The sequence below is a fragment of the Pelophylax lessonae genome, assembly GCF_965119305.1.
Source record: "Pelophylax lessonae genome assembly, chromosome: 12".
NCBI lineage: Eukaryota > Metazoa > Chordata > Amphibia > Anura > Ranidae > Pelophylax > Pelophylax lessonae.
Window position 1 is genome coordinate 31721435 of NC_138779.1, and position 20904 is coordinate 31742338.

The 20904-nt window shown below is 43.1% G+C and overlaps 1 protein-coding gene across 3 annotated transcripts in view; it reads right to left on the reverse strand.

The window, feature by feature from the left end:
* CASZ1 (castor zinc finger 1) overlaps positions 1-20904 on the reverse strand; it is a 336500-nt gene that overhangs the window by 135719 nt on the left and 179877 nt on the right. Inside the window, exon 2 of one of the 3 annotated variants that reach the window (XM_082274519.1) lies at positions 9195-9244. The exons of the other annotated variants lie outside the window; for them this stretch is intronic. The gene's annotated coding sequence lies outside the window, so the exon portion shown is untranslated. The remainder of the gene's footprint in view (positions 1-9194; positions 9245-20904) is intronic. 3 annotated transcript variants of the gene reach the window in all.

Below are 20904 nucleotides of genomic sequence, written 5' to 3' on the forward strand. Positions count from 1 at the left end.
TAATACCAACAATGGGGCCCAGTGAAACCAAAGATGGGGCAAAATTCCTTTCAATGATACCAACAATGTGGCCCAGTGAAGCCAAAGATGGGGCACAATCCCCCCCCCCCCCCCATGATAGCAACAATGGGGCCCAGTGAAATCAAAGATGGGGCACAATTCCTCCCAATTATACCAACAATGGGGCCCAGTGAAACCTCTAATGGGGTGCAATTCCTCCCAATGACACCAAAAATGGGACGCAGTGAAACCAAAGATAGGGCAAAATTCCTCCCAATGATACCAACAATGGGGCCCAGTGAAACCACCAATGGGGTGCAATTCCTCCCACTGACACCAACAATGGGGCCCAGTGAAACCAAAGATGGGGCAAAATTCCTCCCAATGATACCAACAATGGGGCCCAGTGAAACCAAAGATAGGGCAAAATTCCTCCCAATGATACCAACAATGGGGCCCAGTGAAATCAAAGATGGGGCACAATTCCTCTTAATTCCTCTGAAACCAACGATGGGGTGCTACTCCTCCCACTAATACCAAAGATGGGGCATTGTTTATTCCCCCTGACGTCAGGATCTTTTCTTTTTCCAATGGCCACAGTCCGGCCCCCCTTAAGTCCGAAGGACAGCAAACTGGCCCTTTGCTTACAAAGTTTGGAGACCCCGGATCTCAGGGAACTATTCGCTTGTTTAAAGAGAAATCAAGCTGTGCAAATTACCATCATTCCAGTTACAGCCTAGTCGGTTATCACAACCAAAAAATATTATTTTCATCTGCTCTAGAATAGATCTGAAACTCCCGGGTTCCTAATCCCAGCAAAACCATCCCTTCTGTAACCACATAACCAGGAAGGTGAATGTGATGGGAGAGGACAAGAAGACAAGTGAAAGAAAACACCTCTCCGGACAATGAGTGGAGGGCAAACAAAGCATTCATTAGCCTATAATGCACCGCCAACAATCCGGTTGCATCACGTCTCATTAACTGTACTTTCTCCAGCTTTCTTCATGTAAAGAGTTTACTCTATTTCCAGGAGCCGTACATTTCTGACCCCGCCAGAAGAAAGTGAATCTCTGTATATTACTGGGACAAGTACTGCACGCAGCTTCTATAAGTGCTCTGTGTGTTCAAAGACACAATCACAGCATGATGCCATCTCATTAAAACAACTTATTGTTTCAGCGACTTTATTGTAATAGTCTTCTTCCAGCCGGTGAAAGCTGCAAGTTCCCTTTAACCCATTGCCACCAATCACAAGGACTTACAGTAGATTGGACACTCTTCCTGAGCAGGCTTGTTATCCAGCTGGAGACCAGATATGGGTTCACCTGTGAGATATTGGCTCACCAGTTCCATTGGGTACACACAGAATTGTGGCCGGGTCCCAAACAAACATAAAGATGGTTGACATGGGTAGGAAAAGAAAGTCCTAAAAGTCGCACATCATAGCAAAATCCTTTGAGGAGGTGTATGACAGCTTCAGCCCGGGGAGAGGAAAATGGGGAGGCCTCAGTCAATAGATTACAAAACATATTATGGGTTAGGTGGGGGGTAAGATGTCAATGGGTGGGTCATTGGTAATAATCTAGTTTGGTGCCACTGGGTGTATTGGAAACATTGTACTACAGATTGTTGAGTGCCTAAGAGCAAGGTTAGATTAAGGATTATCAAACCTCAAAGACATTTTGAGCCTGTGAGTTCTAACTTAAGGAGGCCTCTACCCATTCGATTTAGAAAACGTAAGATAAGTTAGCTATGAACATAGAAGTGTTGGGGGTAAATCCACTGATGAAGGGATAGACTAATTAGCCGACACTTGCCCTTCAAGGAGGAGGGGGGGTGGCGTGGTAATGGCGCCGTGAGGAGGCACACAGCGGATCTCCTGTAATGAGACATCCGCCTAAAGCAGCCAGCGTTCCTCACTCTTCGGCCTGGGGTAGGCTGACATACAGCCGGAGGAGGCGAATGAGAGCACCCGTATTGACTCAGCCGATCTCGCTCATCCCTACTTGTGCATGTGTGGCGACGTGAAGCGGGCGAGATTGAGCCTGACAAGAACGGAGATCATACGCTCTAGCCGGTGAGTGCCGCGCTTTCCCTCCGGTCCATGAACAGCAGCTCGAATCCGGCGGGACCGGGAACGGGAACTCGAAGCGCGGACATATCACAATACTTTTTCCGGTGCTCCCCCCTGCAAGAGAGCGTAGTGGTTCAACCCAAAATGGCGCCGACACGCTCAGGCACAGCAAGTTCAACGATTGCAATAAAATTGGGGGAAAAATGGTAACAGCCAGCTGGAAACCCAGGAGTTACCCCATGAGAGCCCATCACATCAAACATCAAGCCGTGGTACCGTGCTATCGGAGGGGGACTCGCCTATATCCCAAATGGCTCAATACAGCAACCACAAAACCCTGAATGGCGGGAAATACTCACTATTATGCCTACAAAGCAAGATATCTCAGCAATGGCAGCCTCAATAGTAAATACTCTTACACAACAAATAAATTAATTAAAAGGGCAAATGGATGATATGGGTAAGAAGATAGAAGTGGTGGAGTCAGGTCACAGTGTATTAAATGCCAGAGTCTCTGAGATAGCAGACACTCAAAAAGAATTATTTAAGCATCTAACTATATTGAAACTCCAGCAAGATGATGGAGAAAACCGAAGTAGACGAAATCCACTGATGAAGAATAGCTTTCCCTGCCACAAGGGACATAAGAAGAGGTTATTCACAGTCTCTCGATATTTTGATGCCTGGGATATTGATTAGATCAAAAAGGGCCCACTCAGGGGTTAAGGGTAGGTGGTTTACCAAGTTTGTGGTGGCATAACACGCTACTGAATGCCAAAAATGTTCTTCATGTCACTTTAACTGAATGTGCCTCACCAACCGACTAAGACAGGAGATGGAAAATGGAAGATCTGACCACTCTAAGAGATCATGCTAACGTAACTATAACCTTGCCCCAATGCTGGGGTCACAGGCATGTAGATCATGCTAATGTAACTATAACCTTGCCCCAATGCTGGGGTCACAGGCCTGTTTATGGAAAACAGTTTCCTGGGTTCACAGCTTCCAAATTCCATCTTGGGTCCATGTCTAGCCTTATTTCTCTAGGGAGCCCTACTGAAATATGTGACGGTGAGCAGCACTGGCATCTTCAACAAGGCAAAGAGCAACGTGCAGTGACCCATATCACCACCAGAAAATAAATCATCATTTACTGGTGAATACTGACTGCAACAGGCAGGTACTTGACTCTGCACATTGTTGTTACTCTTTCTATCCACATTAAAGGTAGGTTCTCTCCAGAATTAAAATGATGACATGCGTGGCATTATGACAATCGTTTTGAATTGCCTCTTGACAAACATACTGAGAATCCACCCAAAACTCAGCATACCAAACCTTTAAACGTGCACGACAACAAAACGGTGGTAGCACTCTATTGAAAAAGTAGGATCTACTGCTATCCTGCTTGGTAATAAGAGGAGCTTGGGTTAGTTCCGAACCCGGATTTAAGTTGGGGCAATGAGTTATGGGTGGGAGATATATAAAGGGGTCAAACAAACAAGAGCCGCTCAGGTGTAGTTGTTGAGCCTGGTGCAGGTCAGATCCGTCATCCAAAGTAGTAAAATATCCAAAAGTAGGACCGCACTCAAAGAGTATGTTGAAATCAATAAAATCCTTTATTCCTCATAGACAAATTCACACGTGTGGTTATGAGTAAGCGATTATCTATATTGTGAAACGCGTCAACCTGACATGTCTGTCATGCACTGTCTGTGTGAATTTGTCTATGAGGAATAAAGGATTTTATTGATTTCAACATCTGCCTTGAGTGCGGTCCTACTTTTGGATATTTTACTACTTTAGATATATAAAGGGGCTGACCTAATGTGAACACATGCCCATATTAGGTCAATGATGTGACAAGCATCCTCATCCCTTTGCGTACATCAGGTGCGGGGCGGGGAATTTTCCACCTGCAGCTCATTGGCCCGGCAATGAAACGTAACTTCCGGGTTTGGCCAAACTTGACTTCTAACCAAATCCAAGCTCATTACTACTTGTTAAACTAAGCTGGCATATACAAGTACTAGAATCTGCCTCCTGGAGCAAGGACCCAATCTGGGGATGTGCTGGAGGAAAAGACATGTTGATCTTTTTTATTTGATCACATAAATTATCTCCGTTTATTCACTCTGATTGGCTCATAAACAGTTTTTTTTTTTTTAACAATTGCCCAAGAGATTAATGTTTATCTGTAAAGCATCAAACTGGACAGAAAACTGTACCGTGTACAGCCAGCATCCCTTGTAACCAACAAGAAAGGCCAAACAGAACGTTTTCTGCCTAGCGGGGGGGGACTATTAGTGTCGGAATAAAGTTAAATGGAGATAAGCGACCTCAATTATCAGGAATTTTCTATATTATTTTGATTCCCCATTATCTAATAATCACTAATTCTGTGTTTTCCAACCTCTTCTCCACAGGACATCGCTGAAAAGCAAAGAGACGAAGCCATTAAGTATGTATAAATCAGTATAATTTCCATACCAATTCTGGGAGTAAGCACACTAGTGCTAACCAGCGGAGGTTCATATAGACGCATTGTACCAATCCACTGATGGCCTTTGCTTTGATGAAAACTGGTCAGTACAATAAATCTCTTCAGGAGCTACAGTACACTGCCTAGTAGGTTCTTGACAGGTGTCCCACTAACATTCATTTTCAAAGTAAAAGATTATAAAAGGTGGAGATCATATAACCATTGCGTTAATGTTGTAACTCTGTAATCTCAGACTGTTTAGACCTGGAAGGACTCAGATGACTACTGAAGTTTGGCTGCAAGAAGCAGTTATTAAATAATTTCTCACCCTACCATCACTATAGGGATGGGGCCATCCTCTGCGCTACGACATGGGAAGGAATAGGGTTTTACCTATTCGCCATGTTATATCTCTCCACATCAAACAACCATGTATAGACAACATAAAGCCCATCTCCGGCAAGAAGACAAATCTACCATTGCCCCCCTCACTGCAAGGATTAAATGCTTGTTAGGTTTGGAGGAAGCTGAAGAGGCTGCATTTCTTACCTTAACCCCATTCCAGCAGGCTCCAGTGCTCTTCCCCCCTTCTGGGCACTCTGGGCTTTCTGAGGTCCTTCAGCATCATCACCTACAATGCAGGTCTGTTCAACCTGCATTGTACAGGAAGGAGGCATGAGCACCTTAGACAGGAGGCTTAGGGGAACCAGTGGCACGGCTGGAGGGACTCTGCTGGAGTCAAGAAGACAAGTATTTTTATATGTTCTATACTCAGGATCTCTCCAGTGGTGCAACAGGTCCTCTGAAGCCTCTTTTCTAAAGAGGTCCCAGTCCTACTTCATCCATAGACAATAAAGGGTTAATAATGCATTGTACATGATGATGCCAAGGGACCACCAAAGGCTCAGAGTGCCAGAAGGAGAGGTAGAGAGCACTGGCACTGTCTGGAGCGGGGAAAGGTAAGTAATGTAGCCTCTTCAGCTTGTACTTGATGACACTGAAGGACCACCCAAAGCTCAGAGCGTTGGAGGGAGAGGTGGAAAGCACTGGAGCTGGCTGGAGGGGGGAAAGGTAAGTATTGCAGTCTCTTTAGCTTGTACTTGATACTGAAGGATCACCAGAAGCCCGAAGCACCAAAGGGAGAAGAAAAGAGAGCACTGGAGCTGTCAGAGCAAGGGTAAGGTAAGTATGGCAGCCTCTTCAGTTTGTACTTGATGACCCAGCAGGACCACCCAAAGCCTGGAACACTGGAGGGAGAGGTGGAAAGCACTGGAGCTGGCTGGATGGGGGAAAGGTAAGTAATGCAGCCTTTTTAGCTTGTACTTGATGATACTGAAGGATCACCCGAAGCCCGGAACACCAAAGGGAGAAGAAAAGAGAGCACTGGAGCTGTCAGAGCAAGGGTAAGGTAAGTATGGCAGCCTCTTCAGTTTTTACTTGATGACCCAGAAGGACCACCCAAAGCTCCGAACACCGGAGGGAGACATGGAGAGTACTGGAGCTGGCCAGAGCATGGATAAAGTAAGTAAAGCAGCCATTTTATCTCCCCCTAGACCTAAAGAATATTTAGCCCTTGCAGTGAGGGTCCAGTGTGACTGCAGGGGTAGATTTTGTTTAATTCCTGGAGTTACCTGTGAACAGTTGGATGTGGAGAGATATAAGAGGGGTAATAGGTGAAACCCTTTATTCCTTCCCATGTCCTAGCATATAGGATGTTAGGGTGGGAAACAGTGTAAGCGTTAGAAGGAAAGATGTACGGTGCCAGCAGAGACCGGTAACCAGGATTCAGGAGCATGAATAGTAAGAATCCCAGAACAGCCATTCACACTCACAGGCATGATGCCCTAACGTGACCTGCAGTGTGCTCTCCTGTGTTCCTATTTCAAGGCCACTGCCTGCAGCTCACAGACAATGAATGGGGAGGGCTTTGAAGTCAGAATAAAAGCCGAAAGCTAAACAAGCAGGAGGGGTGATTTAGGGAGGGGTTTGAGGTGTGTGTGTGTGTGGGGGGGGGGGGGTTGGGAATTAGAAAAAAAAAAAAAAGTTGAAAGGACAAAGAAAAAGTGCTTCACAGTTGGGCACTGAAATGTAAAAAAAAAGAGACAAAAAAAGAAAACCAAACAGATCCAGAGTAGGGCACATGCTGCTAGTGTCTGGATGCCCCTGTGTGCCTTGAGAATGATGGATGTCTTGAACCTGCCTGCAAGACCTGAGCATGTTACATCACAACTATTTACATAAACTGCTGATCCGCTGGTAACCTCTGACACTGGTCCGACCATAGAAAACAAGGCATCACAGCAAACAGGTCACCAAAGAGCTCCAAGGTCTTTTCCGACCAATAGATAGATAGATAGATAGCCTCTGTCTACTGTTCACCTGTCTCATCACAGCTATTCAGTCCGCTGGAGAAGGACACAATAAAGTAAATGGCAGTTTCCTATTGAAGGAGAATTTTAATTTATTTTTAATGCATACAGGTCATGAATTGTTTTAAAGCTCAACTCCAGGAATTACAAAAAAAATAATACCATGCTGTGGGGGCCCTACGCATTGCACGGTTAAATGCTCGTTAAGTCTAGGAACAGATTGTAACACTTCCCATAATCCTTGTTCCAACAATTGTTTTCCACTCCAGGCTGTGGACAGTCCTCTGCCATCCTTACGTGTAATGCATGGCTATTGGCCTTTCATTGTACTTAATGGCATCATCGCGCCACTGCGGCCTAGATCGTTTCATAGAAGAGGCTTTGGGGGGCCGGTTGCACAGAAGGGAGAAGCCTTCCAAAGTGGGTATTAAGAGTAGCAAATTGAAGATGCTTGAACCGTAAGATAATTGTAAGTGATACTTTACTCCTGAAAATGTATTTTATGAATGATGTGCTAATGGTGTCCCTGTGGGGCATCTGGGTAATACATGGGCAGCTTCTGTGCACCAAGAAACAAGCCTTTTGAAGACAATATCTGAATCTGAAATTGATGCACCACACCGAAATATTAGAGTCCAAAGTAAGGTTGTATTTAAAACATTAGTACAAAAGCCAACACATTTTGGGGGCCACACATCCCCCCCTACACCAGGGCTTGTGAAAATATAAGGTCTGTGTGTGGGCAGTGATTTATACTCCAAAAATAACGAAATTTCGAGTTCCTCAGTGCATGGAAGCTGTCCACATATCACTCAGGAATTTTTTTAAGATAAGTAATTTGACATTTGACAAGCATTTAACCCGTGCATTCCGGAAGTTAGAACTTAATATACATTTGTGATTCAAGTACCAGTCGCACCTTCCTATAATCCAGGTTATAATTTATCTTCATTGACCATTTATAGCAGGAAATTCAAACAATCCAGTAGACAAGAAATATATTAATAATGGCAAATTCTAGGTGCCCTTTCATTGTTGGTAGTTTTGTATGTATCTCATAGTAGTGTAAGTTGCTGTTATTATGTCCCCCAATTTTTTCTTGTAGACTAGTGGTCTTCAAAGTGTGGCCCTTTGCTGGCCTTTATCTGACCCTTGAGGGTCTAGTCCTCCCACTGATAGGAGGCGCTATTCCTCCCACTGACACAACTGTGGGAAATAATATCTGCCAATGACACTGATGGGGCACTATTCCTCCAACTGATGCCAATGATGGGGCACCATTCCTCCCATTAATCCCAATGATGGGGCACAATTCTTCCCACTGATACCAATGATGGGGCACTATTCTTCCCACTGATACCAATGAAGGGGCATTATTCCCCCCACTGATACCAATAATGGGGCACTATTCCTCCCACGGATACCAAAGATGGGGCACTATTCCTCCAACTGATACCAATTATGGGGCACTGTTTCTTTCACTGATACCAATGATGGGGCACTATTCTTCCCACCAATACCAATAATGGAGCACTATTCCTCCCATGGATCCAAAGATGGGGCACCATTTCTCCCACTGATACCAATTATGGGGCACTATTTCTCCCACTGATACCAATGATGGGGCACCATTCCTCCCACTGATACCAATGATGGGGCACTATTTCTCCCACTGATACCGATGATGGGGCACTATTTCTCCAACTAATAAGAACAATGAGGCACCATTCCTCCCACTGACCATATTGACAATATGACCATTTTGCATTTACATTAACTCAATGAATGCAGTCTATTTGCTGATATCCTGGCTTTTATCTTCTGCACCTAGACACTCTACTATGTAAACCTACACAATGCTATGTAAACCCACATATTCACTTCGATCAACTGAATAGCCATAAAATGAAATCTTTGAAAACAGGGATGCGTGACCCTCACCATTCACCTTCTCTCTGAGCCCTCTGCACCCTCAACTTATCGTTGGAGCAATTAAAGTCTGTATAGTGCAGTCCATCCAGAAACACAAAGCCTACTAAACCTGCAAGCATTAATCTAAACTTTAAATTGGTCAATGATTGACTTTACTTCTTGCCTGATTGCTCTTTAATTTATAACAGCTATGAGGTATTTACACTGCACATGGCACCAGACATTCCCCCCATCCTGACCCCTGGGCACTCTTTGCTGGGTCAATGTCAGACTTTTGTAGAGGCTTAATAGGTTAGTATCTATAAACTAAATGAGCACCTGTGGCGGTCCTTACCTTATGTGGAAACTTCCCGAAATCTTCACAAAGTCAACATTCACTTCATCCTGATAGAAATAAAGGAAACAAAAAAATCCTTAATTTGCATTTCTATACCAGGAAAAAAAAAAACAGAAATTATAGACTGAGCTATGGCCGGTGGGAGGTGTATGTTCAGACAATTTGTGTATATACAGAAACATGTGGCAGGCAGTACAATGTGTGTCTATGGCATGTATCTGGCAGCTATACACAAGGATTTAAATGCAACAGATGTCAAGTGGTGTTTGCAGGAGGGGCACAGGTGTCAGGTACCAAAGTTATGAGACAGTATACAGAATGTATAGAGAGCATATAACGTGTTGCATGTTTCCCTAGAACCACTAGAGCTGGCCATAAGCTCTTCAAATTTCATCAGGAACTGGTAGAAATTTGATTAATGGTTGGCCATGTACGTCCTCTCACACTCAAACTCCTTCAATAAAAAAATAAAGGAGCTGGATGGAAAATTGTTGGCCAAACAGCGGCTGCTTTCAATCTGATGCAGCTGCTGTTTTGGAATCCTGACAGCCACCACAGAGGTGAGTGTCAGAATACAGTAGCCCAGCCGGAGGACTCATCCATCTGTGCTGTTTAGCATGCATGGAGGAATCGGTTAGGTTTTCTAATGTTGTATGGACCGCTTCAGTGTATAAAAGGCAGTAAGGGTCTGAAATATCAAAGTGTGATAAGTGCCATATGAAAATCTTGAGTCCCAAATCTTTAATGCTCTAACTAAAAAAAAGCAAATCCAATCCCCTTTTTCTTTTTTGAAGGGGGCGGTCACAAAATCTCCCTGGGTGGAACCGCAGAATATAATATGGACTGGAAAGTGCTCCTATGCAGGCTGGTCTGAAGGCAGGGAGAACAACCCGCACCAATGTTCACAACAAAATGGCAAGCCCAGAACTTCTTTTTACCCTTTTATTGACTTTCTGCACCTTGATTCCTAAATTCAGCTGAACCGCCTCTTCTAAGGGCTCTTTGTTTTCTGGTGAGTTGCCGAACCCAAAAGATTAGACTCAAGTGATGACTTTGTTCACCTTCTAAAAACCTTTGAAGATCTGTGTCCATTGCCTCAACACCTTCTGCTCTTTGACATATCAGAGTCAGTACTAGTTATTTCCCCAGAGTTATCAGTCAGATTTATGCTTTCAGACAGCACCAGTTTGTACCAACACATGATACATCATAAACTGGGAATCTTACCCAAGGCAAAGGTTGACCGTCAGTTAGGCAGTGAAGTGGTAATTTGTGCAAATTCTCCCATAGCCTGCCCCTATATTCCCTGTACCGCTCCTATTCCCCCCCCCCCCCTTTTCTTTTTCGGACCTGGGTGTAGCTTTTTGACAAGGAGCAAAGTCCGGAGAATTGAACAAATCAATAATGTGTACGTGGGGTCACCTGCTCTGCTCCCTATAGTAGCTGGTGATCTATATTGCTATTCTTCTGGCTGGACGTATATATTATACGTTTTTCACTTCACGTTCCTCTGTATGATGAGACACAAGGTCCTCTTCTGTATGGGATTGTGTATTTACATTCTTACTGCACCCAGTTTAGGGTGGTTCCGACTGTATTTTTGCTGTTCCATTTCATGTTGGATGTTTTGGAAAATATGTAAAAATTATTTTTGTTTTGTAAAAGAGAATGCATATAAACTGGGAATATTTTGGCTGGGTTAAGATGTTAATATGTATCCCTGTTTTTTTCATAGATGCACCAACAAAGCTCCCAAGGAAGCGACTAAGGTCACGAAACATGTAGACCAAGCTACAACAATTTGGAATTTGGGACGCCTATACCTTGAAGAAGCAAGTTTTCTTCAATTCAATTATTTTAATATATTGTAGTGTCGTAGGCCATCATTTTCTACAATTTCATATTCTAAACCAGGGACACTGCACTAATTTATGTTAAGGTATCCATAGTACCACCCTATGGCTACACTTAATTTTTCATGTACTTATTGCACCCAATTTAGGGTGATTCCAGCTGTATTATTTTCACTGTTCCAATTTGTGTTGAATGTTTTTGGAAATATGTAAAAAAACATTTATTTTGGAAAATAAAGAATGCAGATAAACTGAATATTTTGGCTGGGTTAAAATGTAAACCTATATCCCTGTTTTTCCATATAGATGCACCAACAAAGCTCCTGAGGAAGTGACTAAGGTCACGAAACATGTGGAGCACGCTACAATTTGGAACCCCCATACCTAGGGTGGTTCCAGCTGTATTATTTTTGCTGTTCCAATTCGTGTTGGATGATTTGGAAAATACGTAAAAATTATTTTATTTTGGAAAAAAAAAATGCATATAAACTGGGAATCTTTTGGCTGGAAAGGAGAGGAAATGAGATATAGGATGAAACCAGTGGCACATGACTGGGATTTCATGTGTCATGAATAATGGTGAGATTTTCTAAAACTGGAGCACACAGAATCTGGTGCAACCATGCATAGTAACTAACAGTGGCGGCTGGTGCATTGGGGGCGCAGGGGCGCCGCCCCCCCATCCATGCGTCCGGCCCCCAAATATACATGCGGGGCGCCGGACGCATGGAGTTCAATGGGGCTTTTTTTTTTTAGCATGTGATTAGAGCTAGAGGCTCTATTAGGCTAAAAAAAGGGTGGGCTCGGGGTGCAGACCCCACCCAGTTGTGTGACAATAGCGAATGAAAATTCGCTATTGTCACATGGCTCCTCCTCCTGGCCAATCAGGAACGGGTCCTGAGGCCCGTTTCCCAATTGGCCGAAAGGAGAAGCAATGCCATTGGGCATGGAGGAGGAGACGCAGAAGACTGAGGGGGAACAAACTGAAGCAGCCGCTTGCTGCTGCACATGTCCAGATGTCCAGGCAGGGTGAGTGAGCCGGGGGGGTCCTGCTGTAGTCCGGGGGGGGGGGGGGGGGTATGGTGCACGGCCTGGTGTGGTCCGGGCCCATGGACCGCCCCCCCGGCCCATGGAGCACCAGCTGCCACTGGTAACCAATCAGCTTCTAGGTTTTTTTTTTTTTTTTTTTTTGGCAAAGCTTATTTAAATAACCTTTAAGCCAATTGTTTACTATGCACAACTTCACCAGGTTATGTGTGCTCCAATTGTAGTAAATCTCTCCCTATAGGAGAGGATGGGTTCTTCATGGTGGTAAGAATCAACACAACACTCCTAGTAATAATTATACTTGTTCACAGAGGAAGGATAGTTTATAGGTATAGACAATAAAATAAGACATTCATTCCATTGTACATTTAAGAAAAACATTTCTTTATGTCATAGTGTTGATAAAGAAGATCTATGACCTTGCCATGCTGTGATGTCACCAGCAGATCTAATAAAGCGTATTTCTATTCACCCCCAGTTCTCCTTAGAAAAAGTCTAGCACACAACACAGGAAGAGGCCACTGAATTATTTACCGCCATATGTTCCCTAGATCTAACAGAGGAAAACTTTTAGCTCTGGGAAGGTAGATGGCAAGAGAGAGAGAGAGGATCAAAATGCCTGATGTATTTAGGGATAAGGTTTGGTGTAAAAAAGCCAAAAAATTAGCAAGCGTCTCATTCACATAAAAATATTCTTGGATCCCTTCAATTATGCGATCCACAATATCGCTATTCTCTTTTGTGAGCAGATCTAAGTGATAGAAATCTGACTTGGTTTTCAAAGTCAGGCTGTCCCCTGCTGCCGCACAGCAACAGAAGGAGGATTAAAAATTCTCTTTCTGCCATCCTCACCCCTCTTTATTTCCTCTTATTTAAGAGTCAGGATGACATGCCTCACTCTTTACACGCCAGTATCTGTCCTCACCACGCAAGGCCTGAGAGATTACCTATGTCTGCTCAGTGGAACACAAACTAATACAATCTCTTATTGTCCCCAACACAGCAAGGGACCCAAAACACCAGTCAAAGCCATCTTGTTCTAGTCACGTCACTAACAGGATTCAAAGATTTCACACTCCCTATAATGGGAACTCAGTATAATAGCATTTAACCTAAAGAACATGAGCTTAGTCATGTAGAAATGTCTGTTAAAAACAAGTCCGCTGTATAGAGTATGGTATTGACTGAACATCAGACTGAGGGAATACAACTTAAGGGCCGTACACACTTGACGAAAATCGGACGAAATATCCTCCGATTTTTCTCTGTCTTCTTAGCGTTCATTACCGTTTTTAGTCGACAGTGCATAAATGTTCACGAAATTTCTCGTCCGATTTTTCTTTTTTTTTTGGCACATTTGTTCCTAGACTTCCGGGTTGTCAGCAACTTCAGATCATGCGCGGTCTTTCGTATCCGATTTTTCACGGACGTACTGCATACACAATAAACGAAAATCGGTCGTCTGGGGACGGACGAAAAAAATGTTGGTGTTTGTCCCTCCGTTTTTTTCATTGAAAATGTCGGCATCGGCTGCTGAAAGTTGTGTACACACTAGGCGTAAATTGGACAATTTCAAATCGGGCGGGAATTTTCGGCAGATTTTCTACTAGTGTGTACCCTGCTTTATTCAGAGCACCCAGGACCCTCTGGTTAGAGTAATAAAAAGTCAAAAATAAAAATAAAACTGTATTCTGATGAGGTTTGGAAATTTCCAGATTAGAAAAATACTTCATATAGTGTTAGGATTGATGCCATGACCATCTTGGCTCCTGATCATCTGGCTTTTCCTGACCCCCTAGAGTGCAATAATGAGGGCCCCCAGCAGTCACTTGTAAGAAATTCTTCCCTACGTTATAATGTGGAGAAGAAGGAAGGGTAAAAGTACTGTGCCTGCACCACTATCACTCAAGAACAGCCTTTCTCAGCCTTCTTAACAAGGAGGAACCTTTGAAATAACTTTCTCCGGCTCAAGGAACCCCTGCTAATATCTACGAGATTTACAGGTCACAGTTCGTTGGTGCAATGGCCATTGGGAAGAATGTTCCTTCTACCTGTGGTCTTTGAAAGAAGCCCTACTTATAGATAGCTAAAAAGATTATTCTTGTCAGTGGTTACTTATCTAAGAGGCAGACGTCGGTCATTGCTCAAGGAACCCCTAGCAACCTCTGGGGGAACCCTATGGCTCCAAAGAACCCTGGCTGAGAAAGGCCTATGATAAGAATCCATGAGCAGTTTGTATCTACTCCAGGGGATAAAGCTATAAATATGTCATGGGGCGGTGTTACACAAGTTAATATTCCTGCTTTCTGTAGGTAATATCACCTGTTCCTATAGTTGACAGTAAGTACAGTGAGGTAGCTACAACCAACATAACACTTTATGAAAAAGGCTGCATTTTAAATGACGGTACTGTGCAGTGCACCAATGCCAAATAATTGTTGTCTGCTTCAGGTACGCCTCTAAAGGAGTCATGTACACTTCTGTTATGGCTCCAAGGAGCCATGTACAGTCCTTCTGGTACGCCTCCAAAGGAGTCACATACATTCCAGGTTTGCCTCCAAGGAGTCATGTACACTCCTGGTTTGCCTCCGAGTAGCCATGTACACTCTTCTGGTACACCTCCAAAAGGAGTCATGTACACTCCTGGTTTGCCTCCGAGTAGCCATGTACGCTCTTCTGGTACGCCTCCGAGTAGCCATGTACACTCTTCTGGTACACCTCCAAAAGAGTCATGTACACTCCTCCTGGTAAGCCTCCAAGAAACCACGCACACTCCTTCTGGTACGCCTCCAAAGGAGTCATGTAAACTCCTGGTACGCCTCCAAGGAGCCATGCACACTTCTTCTGTTATGCCTTCAAGGAGTCATTAAAACTTCTTCTGGTACGCCTCCTACTAGCCGTATACACTCCTTCTGGTACTCCTCCAAGAAGTCATGTAAACTCCTTCTGGTATGCTTTCAAAGAAGTCATGTAAACTCCTTCTGGTTCTCCTCCAAAGGAGTCATGTAAACTCCTTCTGGTACGCCTCCAAAGGAGTCATGTAAACTCCTTCTGGTATGCCTCCAAGGAGCCATGCACATTTCTTCTGGTACGCCTCCAAAGAGTCATATACACTTCTTCTGTTATGCCTTCAAGGAGTCATTAAAACTTCTTCTGGTACGCCTCCTTCTAGCCGTATACACTCCTTCTGGTACTCCTCCAAGAAGTCATGTAAACTCCTTCTGGTATGCTTTCAAAGAAGTCATGTACACTAATTCTGGTAGGTTAGGTTTCAAGTACACATTCATTATACTGTACCACCACTTCACTATACCATTCATTCTCTAAAGTACACCTCCACCACAGTCTATGGAAAGAACACCATCAGTACTTCCAATATTCTTCCATAAGTAGGAATAAAAAGATATAGAGTGAACATATTGCACATCATGGGTATAATATGTTTAGAAACTACACATTCACTATACGTTAGGTTGAATCTTCTAGATAGATGCCTGGGCATACACGTTTCTAGTTGATCTGAATATAATAATAAATATCTCAAACCCCCAAGTGTTTTATTCTGTTGTTATACCTCACTTCTTCTGTACTGTCACTTACTAATCTCAAATATACCTGTGCTAATCAAGCATAAGTTCATGCAAACTGGCTGACCATTGTCACCATGCGTCACCTCATTCATTACCATGACAAGTGGTGACAGCATTCCACCTGCTTTTCATAAGGGGACTGAGATCAGAAACTATCACCTGAAAAAAGGAACACTGAAATGAACACGACTGTCTGTCTGGTGTGGATGAAGTATATATAACGTGTGGTCAGGAAGGTGCCCATGCAGCAAAAGGAAAACGAGAGATTATAAGAGGACAGAGTACAGTCTGGGAAGAACGGAAACACACACCATCTGCTATGTAAGACTTATAATGATGGCATCAGGATGACCCCTCTGCCCCCCAAACCTTTAAACCAAAGTTTGGTGAATTTTTGTTTGGTTGCCTTCTCGTGCGTCTTTCAGCTGCAGCTTATCAGTGATGCAAGTAGAATAACGCCAATTTACTGAGAATGCGTAATCCTAAAATCAGATTGGGGGATTTTATGAGGCAATATGACCTTGCATATGTCTCCATTAAAGCTATAGAAACCTGTTCTTGTATGCTGTGTTCCCAGTACATATTTAGACAGATAACACTAATTGCACTTGACATGTCCTCTTAAGGATGGACTCCCTCCTCCCTGTACTCCTCGCAGCCCCCTCCTTCCAGAACAGTCACATCAGTGAGTGAGCACTGCATCCCACTGACAATGTACACACTCCTATTATCATACGGCAAAACCACCGCCACCGTACACTCTCTGGTCCTTCACCGCAAAACCACTGACACTGTAGACTCTTCCAACCTCACATGATAAAACCACACAACACGCCAGATCCAGCCCTGATAGAAGACAGAACTGGAATAACCTGCCCGTTATTCCAAAATATGTTGCTGAACTGAGATGTACTAAAATATTCCCAATCTTCCTTTAATTAAAAAAATAACACATAGGAACTACTGCCGTAGATAGAGTTGAATGTACTATCCACTATTCCATCATCTCAGAGCACGTTGGCTTGAAACCTCAAGCAAGTACTTAGTCCAGTTCTTCACCCTGATGTGTCCTCGCCTTCCTGTTCATTTTGACTTTTGCGAAGTACTTGGTGTAAATAGCTAGAGTTGTCATCAAGTACATACTAATGGAAGTAACAGACTCAAGGGGGTTGATTTTATAAAGGTACATAGACCATTCACTTTGCAACTGAGTTTTTTCCAGAGCTCAATGAATGTGGTCTCCTAAGTTCCATCATCCAATCATGTGCAAGCAAAAATGCATTTTTTTTTTCATTTTCCTTGCATGAAATTGCATATTCTTAGCAAAGTAAAATTTCACTATATTCACTAAGGGGAAAATTCCTTTGCAACGTGCAACTTTCCTTGCAAAATGGATAGAAATGTTGCCTTTAACCTCCCTGGCGGTATGATTCTTTCCGATTTTAGGTGCTGAAAGCGGTACAATTATTTTGCTAGTAATTCTTAAGGACTATCAGCCCAAGCCAAATAACATCTCAGGTAGGATAAAGTTTGAAACACAAAATCAAAAATTATAATATAACAAAAAACTATAAATAAGTTAAAATATATATATATATATATATATATATATATATATATATATATATATATATACGTATACATATTATATATATATATATATAGATATACATGTATATCTATATATATATGAAATCAGTGTGTTTGTGTGTTTTATTATTTGAATTTGCCGGCGGTCCACCCCCCTGCGAGCGTCACGTCGCCGGAGACGGAAGCCGGGGCTCACCAGCATCGGGCGGAAGATCCGGCCGCCGTATGCCGAAGGGACACATCGCTGGATCCCGGCGACAAGGTAAGTAACCCTCTACAAGGATTCAGCGATGCTCCCTGGCGGTACCCCGAGTGTGGCTCGGGGTTACCGCTTATGGCAGTGAAATCCCACCCCGAGCCACACTCGGGAATACCGCCAAGGAGGTTAATGAATCAACCCCATAATGTGAATCACAAAAAGATTGTAATATAGTGGGCTAAGGGCCCATTCATACAGGCAGTGTCAATTCTGGTTAGCATGGGATCTGTGAACAGATAGAAGTTGTTTTGTGACATTCATGTTGGTTCAGGTTTTCTGCAGCTTTTTGGACCTATGTTAGGTCTATAGGCAGGGGGGGTCAATGGGTAGGCCCCTCTTAACTTCCAACCTTTGTAGGCGGCGCATGGGAACACACTGAAATGATCCAGGGAGGATGCAGATACCATGATCGATGAGTAAAAGCTTAGTTTATTGTTTAAAAGAAGGAACACAAAGTTCATACCACACCGGGTTCCGAGTCCGGCAGGGCCACTATCTGAGATGGAGGCCGGATTGGGGATGGCAAATGTGCCAATAGCCGCAGTGTGCTGGAGATGGAGAGGAGCCTCGCTTCACCCTTTAACTTCCAATCCATCATGTTTATGTATTACAGGTATTTTTATAAAGTGCTGACAATGTATGTAGTGCTTTACATATTGAACATTCACATCAGTCCTGGTCCTCAAGGAGCTTCCAATCTAAGGTCCCTATCTCACATACATTTAAACAGGGTCCAAATAAAGGAAGAGTAAACAGGGTAAAAAACATAATTGTGGCAGAAATGCAAATGTAGGCGCAGTGCTTTCACGGCTCCCCTTGGGCTTCCATCGGCACAGTGCTCTGCATTCACAGCATGCTGTGTGCCCTGAATGCAGAGCATCACTGCACATGCGCAGGTGGGACGTCATCAACTATTGCCAATGTGATCTTCATTGTACCTACATAAGATTGATTGTAAGACAAAACCAGTGAAATTCCCAGCTCAACTCACCAACCAGTTTGCTTACCAACCCAATTAACCCGTCTAATAGTATGCGTTAAAAACAGGGGTTTAGTTAGCACACATTTGCAAACGCATGCGTAAGCTGCAAGGCCACTTTACGGTATTACCTGCAGTTCTAACTCCTGTAAATTTATGAGTCTTCACAACAGGAGCACATCCATTCCAATGGACAGATAGAGGGCAGGTGTACCTGGAGGTGGCCCAACCGTCCTTAAAAGTAGAGGGGCACACTGGACACCCAGCAGCTTACGCATGCGTTTGCAAATGTGTGCTAACTAAACCCGTTTTTAACGCATACTGTTAGACAGGTTAATTCAGTTGGTAAGCAGACTGGTTGGTGAGTTGAGCTGGGAATTTCTCTGGGTTTTTCTTGCATGCATTGCCCTAATATGTGTTCCTTGCTGTGAATGCCAGTTATAGGTGGGGGCAGGGGCCATTTTCTTTGTTACAATCACCTGACCTGAATCCGATTGAGCATGCATTTCACTTGCTGAAGACAAAACTGAAGGGAAAATGCCCCAAGAACAAGCAGGAACTGAAGACAGTTACAGTAGAGGCCTGGCAGAGCATCACCAGGGATGAAACCCAGCGTCTGGTGATGTCTATGCGTTCCAGACTTCAGGCTGTAATTGACTGTAAAGGATTTGCAACCAAGTATTAAAAAGTGAAAGTTTGATTTATGATTGTTAATCTGTCCCATTGTTTTTGGTCCCTTAAAAAGTGTGAGGCACATATACAAACTGTTGTAATTCCTACACCGTTCACCTGATTTGAATGTAAATACCTCAAATTAAAGCAGAAAGTCTGCAGTTAAAGCACATCTTGTTTGTTTCATTTCAAATCCATTGTGGTGGTGTATAGAGCCAAAAAGATTAGAATTGTGTCGATGTCCCAATATTTATGGACCTGACTGTATTTGTTTCTGCTTATAAATGATAACATTTATGAATAATTTTGATATTAAAAAATGTGTTTTACCACCACCAATGATCAGTTGCCGTATTACCTGAACAAACATACGTCAGCCTTTTAAAAAAGAAGCAGAAGTGTTTATAACTTCAACAAAGTTGTTTAAACAGTCCCTGACAGTTAACTATAAAGAGGCAAAATGCCCATTGCTGGAGCATGCGAGGAGCAAATATCCAGCATATATCCGAGAAGAGGAGTTCACTGGCCAAGAGTTCTAGAATTATGTTCTCCATGATGAGAAGTACTTTATGATTGCTACACAAACATGGATGATCTTTAACCTACCCACCAAGTAACACAACACATCTAAATGGTTGATCGTCCTTAAAGTGTAATAAAAAATCAAAAACTTTTTGTTTAGTTAGTTCTGGTTTAACCATTGTCTCTGGTATAAAAAAGTAATGGGAAATCCAATATTTTTTAGCTGTTGCAAGAACAGGAGGCGAGAGGGGATCTTCCAATGGGGAATACTGTTCTTGTGACAACTGCCCAAGAGGGAGACGTCCCCCTGCTTTGGAGAGATCTCCTCTTACTTCCTCTCTGGGACAGGGAGTGAAAGGACATCATATAAAACACCTGACGAGGGTTTTAAAGCCCAAGTCTACGTACTTTCACATAGGCCGGTGTACTTACCTGAAGGTAGCCATACACTAGTAGAAGTTTGTTAAAAAAATATTTTCAGAGCCTTCATTGGATTTTCTAATGGTTAGTGGGCCAAAAATGCACTCTCTTTTAAACATTTTAGATTGTAACCTCTTATGAGCAGGGCCCTCTTAAAGCCCCGTACACACGATCAGATTATCGAAAGACCTGTCGTCCGTTTTTTGTGGCATGCTAGTCTGATGTGGAAAGTGAAGAGGTTATTTTCATACGAATTTTCCCGTACGACAGAATTCTACATCAGAAGTGATGTCATGTGTTGGATTGCTTTGTATGTGTTCTTTCGTCTCTGAGCATGCCTAGTCTTGCTCTTAAGATTTTTTTCCGTCAAAATCTGTACTAATGAGATGAAAATCGGAAGTTGTATTACGGACAACAAAAATTTTATAGCCTGCACATCAGGATTTTGTCAGCCGAAAAGTCGGAGTCGGCTGTCGAAAGCACCATACTAACAATCCGAAAATCGGTAGATCGGTCGTCAGACGAAATTTCCCTTCAGATTTTCTTATCGTGTGTACGGGGCTTTACCCTCTTGTATTTTTTTTTTTTATTGTAACAGTTCTGTCTCTCTTTATATTGTAAGGTGCTGTGCAAACTATTAGCGCTATATAAATCCTGGATTATAATAATAACAATAGTAATGAGAAAATTCGAAGGAGCTGGATAGAAACTTTTTCTCGAATAAACTAATTTCGAACTGTGGATGTTGGGAAAAATTGTCTATATTGTAATACAC